We start from the raw sequence: 9,599 nt of genomic DNA, 5'->3' as shown, positions 1-9,599 counted from the left end.
TATTCATTGCCCTTTCCTGCCTCACCTCATGTTACCCTAGCCATCACTTACTCAGCTTTTTCTGTTGTATATAGTCTCTACAAGAGTGCCCTGCCTAAATCACTTTACACTTACATTTATAATGGATTCATTCTTCTCCACCCCTTCCAACACTGTACAGATTTTACTTTTCAACTTTCTCGTGACCAGTTCTCTGCCATGCCCCAGCTTCCTTGTCCTAGCACACCCTGACATACCATGTCAGACCATGCCCTGTTTTGCCCGACCTTGTCTTGTTCAGTTCTTCCTTGCTCTGGGTATCTCTGCCATGCCCTGCCTTATCCTCCTTTACCAAAAGGTACTATTCAATCCCTTCTGGACTTTTTCAAACCCTTCTTACTCTGTTGGGCTTCAACCTACCCCTACATTTTCTAATGTGCCCTACCCTGCCCTGAACAGTCATTTCCTGCCCTGCACAACACTTTCCTTCTCTGCTCTGCAATTTTTATAGCTCTCCTGGTTCCTGACTGATGATACCTTTCTATCAAATAGACCTTGAGTAAAGCTCTGATGTCTGTTATTCAGAGTAGTAAGATGATGGCAATGACCTGAGACACTGCTAGTAAGTATCCTGGCACTAGCACAAGATCCCTGAATTCTGAATTTGTATGTGTCAAAATTTAACAAAGTCTCCTCTTTAAATTCAAGTCTAGAAACTGTCATAAGCTCTTTTTTATTTAATTCAAGCTTTATATGAACAGCTACAGATAGCAGGGAGAGAGAGCAATTTTAACAACTATTTCAAAAATCGTAAGTTACATTGAACTTTTCTAGAATATGATGCAACAACAAAATATCAATTGAAACTGGAAAAGAAGAAATGAAAAAGAACCAGACTGAATATATATATGTAAAATAATGAATAGGCACAATTTATAAACTATTACTATTTTCTACTATTTTACTTCTATTTTATAGCATTTCAAAATTACCTAAAACATCTTTTACTAGTCTTATTTTCATGAAAACATAGGTATTTACATTTTGTATAGATAGACAAGAACTGTAGCAAAACAAGCTTGACAGCAAGAGAGTTACACTGAATGCTAAAGCAGTCAAGAGAAACTTGTTACATAAAATAAAGAACACAGAAAAGATGTGTTCAATTTTATTTTAATTTTTTCTCAATTTCAGTGGTCAGTAAGTGATTTTTAAATGTATATCCTTGTGTTATCAATAATTTGTATCTTTCAGCTTATCAGTGTAGAGACAGGTATTTACAACAGAGTGTGATTATAGATCCAAGCATTTGCTTTACAATTTATCTTTAATTAAAGCTGATTCTTTTAGTGTGTAGTGGGATAAATGGTGGTCTCCAAGAAATCAGGCTCCTAATTCCTGAAACATGTAAATGTTATCTTATTTGAAGCATGAGTCTTTGTAGATATGATTAAGAATCTTGAGATGAAGCAATTATCCCAGATTGTTGAGGTGGGACCTGAATGTCAATACAAGTGTCCTTATAAGATAGATGCAGAGTAAGACTCTGTTCATGTAAAAGAGAAGGCGATGTAAAGATTGAGGCAGAGATTGTAGTAACATGTCCACAAGCAAAGGAATACCGTGAGCCACCAGAAGCTGGAAGAGGCAAGGAATAGATTTTTTCCAGAGAGAGCATGGCTCTGCTGACACCTTGATTTTGGATTTTGGACTTCTGGCTTCCATAACTGTGAGAGGATAAATTTGTGTTTATTCTTAAATGATCCACTGTATTAGTCCGTTCTTGCATTGCTATAAGGCACTACGTGAGACTAGGTAATTTATGAAGAGAAGGGGTTTAATTGACTCACAGTTCTGCAGGCTGTACAGGAACCATGACTGGGGAGGCCTCAGGGAACTTCCAATCATGGCAGAAAGTAAAGGGGAAGTAGGCACATTTTCACCTGGCGGAGGAGGAGAGAGAAAGAGCGAAGGGGGAAGTGCAACACAGTTTTAAACAACCAGATCTCGTGAGAACTCAGTCACTATCATGAGAACAGCAAGGGGGAAGTCCATCCCATGATCCAATCACCTCCCACTAGACCCCTCCTCCAACATTAAGAATTACAACTCCACATAAGCTTTGGGTGAGGACACAAATCCAAACCATATCATCCACCCAGTTTATGGTAATCTGTTACAAATGTCATAGGAAATTAATAAGAGATTTTGGTACCAGGAAATGAGATGTTGCTGTAGCAAATGTTAAAAATGTGAAATTGACTCTGGTATTGACTAATGGGCGGAGGCTGGAAAACTGTTAATAACGTGATAGAAAAAATGTACATGCCTTGAGCAGACTGTTGATAGAAATGAGGATGCTAAAGATGCTGCCAGTGAGGACTCAAGAGGAAGTGAGAAAAATAGTAGAGGAAATCTGTATCATATTAGAGAATACATATTCTGTGTGTCATCATAAACAGAATGCTGGTAGAAATATGAACATTAAAGGCACTTACAGTGAGGACACAGAAGGAAATGAGAACCATATTATTGAAACCAGAGGAAGGATGACCTTCATTATATACTGACATAAAACTTAGCTGAATTGTGTCTTATAGTTGTGTGCAAAGCAGAACTTGTAAGTGATGAACTTAGATGTTTAGCTGAGATTTCCAAGCAAAATATTAAAGGTACATCCTGGATTTTTCTTGCTGCTTGTAGTAAAAAGTGAGAGGAAATAGATAAATTGAGGGAAGAACTGTTAACAATAGCAACAAAAACCAGAACTTGATTTGGAAAAATCTTAGCCTATTCAGATTGCAAGACTTGCTAAAATTACAAGATTCACAGTTAATAAAGGATGCTCTGAAGAGAAAGCCCAGGATGTGGCTAGATAACCACTGGTTAATGCCTTGAAGAAATCTTAAGTTTGAAGTATTCTCTCACACAGAGGGCTCTTTGTAGAGCTGAAGCTTATGACTCATGAATCTACTCAACAATCTCAGCAGACTAGGGATGAAATTATCTGGGAAAGGTATGAGAGGGATTCTCTTGTTTAATGGTGTGAATATCTGTAACATATACAGAACACCCACAAAGTTTTTAAGAATCAGCAGCAACACACACAGCTTGGCCTGAAAGGTACAGTGACAGAACAGTGAAGAAAGAATGCCTCTGAAGGCAGCTCCTCGGGCCCATAGGCAGGGGTTACAGAATCAGAACAATTCAACTTCTAAGTATTTACCCAAGAAAAATGAAAACACATGTTCACACAAAGAAGTGTGCATGAATGTTCATAGTAAGTTTATTTACAATAGCCAAAAAAATAGAAAGAACCTGAATTTCCATTTGAAGAAAATAACCAAATTGTGACATATTCATGCAATGCAATACTACAGAACAATAAAAAGGGATTATCTAAAAATATACATAAAATATGTATAAATCTCAAAAACTTTATATTGCACAAAAGAAGTCACACATAAACATTTTATACCATAATGTTCCATTCCCATGAAGTTCTAGAATAGGAAATATTAAATGTGTGGAGGGATTGATTGGGAAGGGGAATGAGAGGACTTACTGGCGTGTTGGAAATGGTCTTGGTCTTGATAGGTGTGAGTTATAGAAGTGTCTGCATTTGTCAAAACACATCAAACTATTCACTTACAATTTGGGAAATTGACTCTGTAAATAATAATTCATACTAAAAATTTTCATTCACAGACTCACCAAATTAAGTATTAGTCTTAATACGTTATTGTTCTTTATGTAACCTTCAAGGGTCCCCTATTTCATTCAAAATAAAATACAAAGTTCATACAAAGCCTAGAAGAATATCCAAAACCTGACCCCACCAACCTTTCTAATATTTTTTTTCTACTCTTCTTATGAATTCTGCTCCATCCACACTGGCTTTCAAACTATTTCTTGAATATTCTATGCATACTCCCAACTCAGGGCTTTTTATCAGCGCTCCCTCTAAATGGGTCCCTCCTTACTTTCTTCAATATTTGCTAACATCCCACTTTATCAAAGAGGTTTACTCTGTCCCTCCTATTTAATTTTTTAATGAGGTACAAGTCACATAACAAAAAATGTACCCCTTTATGGTATACTATAAAGTGGATTTTATCATATTTGCAAAGTTAGACAGCCACTATCTAATTAAGGAAAACTTTCATCACCTTGAAAAGAAACCCTATATCTATTAGGAGTCAATCCAGAATCCTCCCTCTCCTCATTTCTAGGAAGTCACTAATCCACTTTCTGTCTCTATTGATTTGCCTATTCTGGACACTTCATATGAAATCATATGATACATAGACTATTGTGTCTGGCTATAATGTCTTCATGTTGCAGCATGTAGCAGAAATGCATTTATTTTTATAGCTGAATAATATTCTACTAAAAAGATACAACACGTTTTGTTTATTATCCATCACTTGATGGACAATTTGGTTCCTTCAACCTTTTGGTTATTATGAATAATGCTGCTGTGCCCATCTCTATGCATGTTTCTGCATGGACATGTTTAATTTTTCTTGGAAGTATGCATAGGAGGGGAATTATTGGGTCATAAGTTAAGTCTGTGTTTAAACTTGTTTCAGGAATTGCCAGACACATTACCAAAGCAGCTGCACTATTTTACATCCCCACCATAAGTGTATGAGGGTCCCAATGGCACTACATTCACTAAGCTACTTGTAATTGTCTTTTTCATTAAAACTGTCCTAGTGAGTGTTATGATGTTAAACATATTTTCATGTGTTTACTGGCCATTTGTATATTTTCTTCGGATAAATGTCTATCCCATCCTTTTGCTCATCTGTATTATTATTATTTTGCTCCTCTTTAAATTGGTTTTTGTCTATTTTTGTTGAGTTTATGGTGTCCTTATTCTGTATACTATACCTTTAAGGGGTATATGATTTGCAAATGTTTTCTCCTTTTCTGTGGGTTGTCTTTTTACTTTTTTGATTGGATTCTTTGAAAAATAAAAGTTTTAAATTTTTAATTAAATTTATTTCTGTGATTGCTTGTGCTTTTGGTGTCATATCTAATAAGGAACCACCTAACCTAAGTTCACGTAGTTTATGCCTGTTTTCTTCTAAGAATTTTATCACTTTAGCTCTTTCATTTAGGTCTGATTCATTTTGAGCTAAATTTGGTGTATGGTGTGAGGTAGGTGTCCAAGTACTTTTGGCATGTGTGTATCTAGTTGCTCCATCACTATTTGTTGAAGAGACTATTCCCCCAACTGAATGGTCTTGGCAACCTGCTAAAAAATCAGTTGAAAACCAGTTGGAGGCCGGGTGTGGCGGCTCACGCCTGTAATCCTAGCACTTTGGGAGGCAGAGGCGGGCAGATCATTTGAGGTCAAGAGTTCGAGACCAGCCTGGCCAACATGGTGAAACCCCATCTCTACTTACAAAAAAAAAAAAAAAAAAAATCAGCCGGGCATGGTGGCGAGCGCCTGTAGTCCCAGCTACCCTGGAGGCTGAGGCACGAGAATCGCTTGAACCCAGGAGGTGGAGGTTGCAGCGAGCCAAGATTGTGCTACTACACTCCAGCCTGGGTCACAGAGCCAGACTCTGTCTCAAAGAAAAAGAAAAAGAAAAAGAAAATCAGTTGGCACACACTTACCTAGGGACTCTAAATTAAATTCAGTTAATCTATATGTCTATCCTTAATGCTAGTACCATAGTGTCCTGACTATAGTTGCTTTGCAGTAAACCTTGAAATTGGGAAGTGTAAGTCTGACAACTGGGTTCTTTTTTAGGAGTTTTTGGTTATTTGAGGTTCCTCAAGTTCTCATATAAATTTTAGGATCAGCTTGTCAATTTCTATAAAAAAGTGAGCTGCTAGGATTCTAGCAGGGATCACACTGAACCTGTAGACCACTTTGGGGAGTATTGCTATGTAAATAAACTAAGTTTTCTGATACATGAATATGAAATGTCTTTCCACTTATTTAAGTCTTCGATTTTACTGAAAAATATTTGGTAGGTTTGAGTGTATATGTTTTGTGCTTCATTTATAAAATTTACTCCTAAATATTGTATTCCTTTTGATGCTGTTGTAAGTTAAATTTTCTTAATTTCCTCTTTAGATTTTATCTCTAGTGTATAGAAATACAACTTATTTTTAATATAAATTTGTATCCTACAGCATTGCTGAACTTGTTTATTAAGTTGAATAGGTCTAATAGTTTTACTTCTTCCCCTCCAATATAGATGCAGTTTTTTTATTGCCTGTTTGCCGTGCTAGATCCTCCAGTACCCTGTTAAATAATAGTGGTGAGGTTGGACATCCTTGTCTCATTTCTAATATTCATGGGACATTTTTCAGTCTTTCACAATAGAGTATGATGTCAGGTGAAATTGTTCATAAATACCCTTTATCATGTTGAGGATTCCTCCTTTTTTTTTTTTTTTTTCCTTGAGACCACATCTCACTCTTGGCTCACTGCAACTTCTGCCTCCTGAATTCAAGCAATTCTTCTGCCTCAGTCTTCCAAGTAGCTGGGACTACAGGTGCGCGCCACCACTCCTGGCTAGTTTTTATATTTTAATAGAGATGGAGTTTCACCATGTTGGTCAAGCTGGTCTCGAACTCCTGACCTCATGATCCACCTGCCTCAGCTTCCCAAAGTGCTGGGATTATAGGCGTGAGGATTCCTCCCTTTGTTCCTAATTTTATGAGTGTTTTTTTTTTTTTAATCATGAAACAGTGTTGAATTTTATCACATGCTTTTTCTGTTTCAATTGAAATGATCATGTGGTTTTGTCTTTTTTTTTTTTGTGGTACATTAATTGATTTTGTTTTGTGATTTTTGATTAGTTTATTCTTTGCCCCAGCTGTTACCTTCTATCTCAGGCAGCCCGTTTCAACAATTGCTTCTCACTGATTTTAATAAATGTTCCCAAGAAAAAGCCTGTTCATACTAGGTAAGCTCCAAGTCAGGTCAAATAAAGACAATCTTGTTGGCAAGTCTTCCTAGGCACCTTCAGGCAGGATATTATGGTCTGAATTGTGTCCCAAAAAAACTCACAAATAAAGCCTTAACCCCAAATACCTAGAATGTGACTGTATTTGGAGATAAGCCTTTAAAGAGGCAACTAAGTTACAATGAGGCCATTATGGTAGGCTCTACTACAGTCTCAGTAGTGTTTTTTATATTAAGAGTAAATTTGGATTCACAAAGAGACAGCAGGGATGTGAGTGCACAGAGAAAAGATGATGTGAAGAGACAGTAAGAGGGAAGTCATCTGCAAGTAAAGAAGAGAGGCCTCAGAAGTATACATTCCTGTTCTTGAATTTCTAGCCTCCAGAACTGTGAGAAAATAAATGTATGTTGTTTAATCTATCAGTTCTATAGTGTTTTGTTATGGCAGCCCTAGCAAACTCATACATTCAAGTAACGACAATTCTCCAGAAATGGGTGGGATTTTAAAAGATCTCCAACCCTATTTTGTCCCTCCTGTACCAACCAGGCTTTTCATCATGATTGTGAGTTGTTGGTTTTCAAGGCTACCATGGATCTTGGGGGACATGGGACTAGTACAAGTTAAAGGCCACAAAGCTTGCTGTTCTTAGCAAGATTCATCTATATTTCTTGAACAAACAATTCTCAGATTTGCTGCAAATATATGGTCAATTTCCAGAGTTCCAAAAGTTTTTTCTGACCATTATTGACAGATTTTCATTGCTTTCATAGCTAATAGAATTTTCAAAGGTTCTTACTTTACCGTTTTTCACTGACACCCTCTACAGATTTAAAATGTAACTAACCACTGTCCCTGGCATTTCTGATCATCATTATCCTACTCACACTTTTAAAAATAACATGTATAGGCCAGGTGTGGTGACTCACACCTGTAATCCCAACACTTTGGGAGGCCGAGGTGGGAAGGTCACTTGATGCCAGAACCTTGAGGCCAGCCTGGGCTACATAGCAAGACTCCATCTCCACAAAAAATAAGAAAATTAGCAGGGCATGGTGACTTACACCTCTAGTCCCCACTACTGGGGAGGCTGATGCAGGAGGATGGCTTAAGCCCTGGAGGTTGAGGCTGCAGTGAGCTATGATAGCACCACTGCATTCCAGCCTGGGAAACAGAGCAAGACCCTGTCTCTAAAATTAATTAATTAATTAATTGACATGTATAGCTTTCTAACATACTATCTGATTTATTATAACGTTTTTGACGTATTTATTATATCTTCTGTCTCCTCACACTAGACTATAAGTTTAAGAGAACTGGGGTATTTTCGTGTTTTATTCCATGATATATTTGCAGTGTCTTGCATGATAACTGGCCCATACTAATAATCAACAAAATTTTGAAATAAATCAACAAATATTTACTAGCTTTAACTGACAAGACATCGTGTAAGGCTTTGTGTACTGATAAGAGTTGTGAAATAAATAAGCTCTAAGTCCTGCCATCTATGTTTATGATATAGAATGTGGCTCACAAGTAATTGAATTTCAAATAGCATGTATTCAATACCATAAGACACATAAAAATGAGTAGCTAGGTGATTGTGGGGGAGGTAGATATTGGTTTTGTTTAGATAATTAAGATACTCTGCATTGGGATGTGGTGCTATTTGAGATGGGCTTTAAAGGGTTAGTATGATTGCTATGAGCAAAATTAAGGATAGGTGAATGTACAGCATTGGAAGAAGAAATGTTGTGAGCAAGAAAACACTTAAAAACTTAAAGGATATTTGTGGGAGGTTGAGCATGACAATATAACTGGAAGTCATTTTTATTTTTCTTGTGGATAGTGAGAGATAAGGCTAGAAGAATGGTAGGGGTGAGATTCTAATAAGCCTTAATTATTTGTTAATAAAAATAATAATTATTGCATGTTTACTATGTGTCAAGAACTTGGAAGCCAGTGATTCCTACAATATAAACCGTACCCTCAAGAAAATTGCAGAATGCTTTGAATGTCAGACTAAGAAAGGCATGAATTACCTTAATGTTACTATTGTGGTGAGACATCTCTGTCTTTTCTCAGAACATTTTCTTACTTGGTTAGTGTTGCTTCTTCTAGAACATCATGTAAAGGAAACAGTAGAGGGCATATTCTTGTGTCTAGCTTCTTTTGCCCAACATAATATGCTTGAGATTCATCCATGTTGCTGTGAGTATATTTACTGGCTCCCTTTCATTGCAATCCTAGTCGGATATATGACAGATACACTCCAGATTTTTCTATTTTAATGTATATCTGGCTTCAAAGATTAGCTGTACCACATTTTAGAATTATGAATAAATGGAATGGAGATAAAAACAGCCTGGGCATATAATATTGATTGAAGGCAGTCTGAACGAATAAGGAGAAAAGGGTTTTGAATCAGCAATAGGGCAAGAATTAGTATTAGCATGAGTAGAAGGAAAAGATACTTAAGTATTAAAAGGAGATTATAAAAGACTGCAGAAGCAGCAGTCGGCACTGGTAGTAATAATATAAGGTAGATATAGAGGCTGCTAATACAACACAGTGGTAAATCTCTATAACACAATTGAAAGGGATATGCAGAAAAAAAAATGGTCAGCTTAGTTGCTCTGATCAACAAATGAGAGAGATCAAGACTTAGAAGAAACACCCTGAAACAATGAC

This window comes from Chlorocebus sabaeus, chromosome X (assembly GCF_047675955.1).
Source record: "Chlorocebus sabaeus isolate Y175 chromosome X, mChlSab1.0.hap1, whole genome shotgun sequence".
NCBI lineage: Eukaryota > Metazoa > Chordata > Mammalia > Primates > Cercopithecidae > Chlorocebus > Chlorocebus sabaeus.
The sequence above is the reverse complement of the archived record's forward strand: the minus strand, read 5'-3'. Positions refer to the sequence as shown.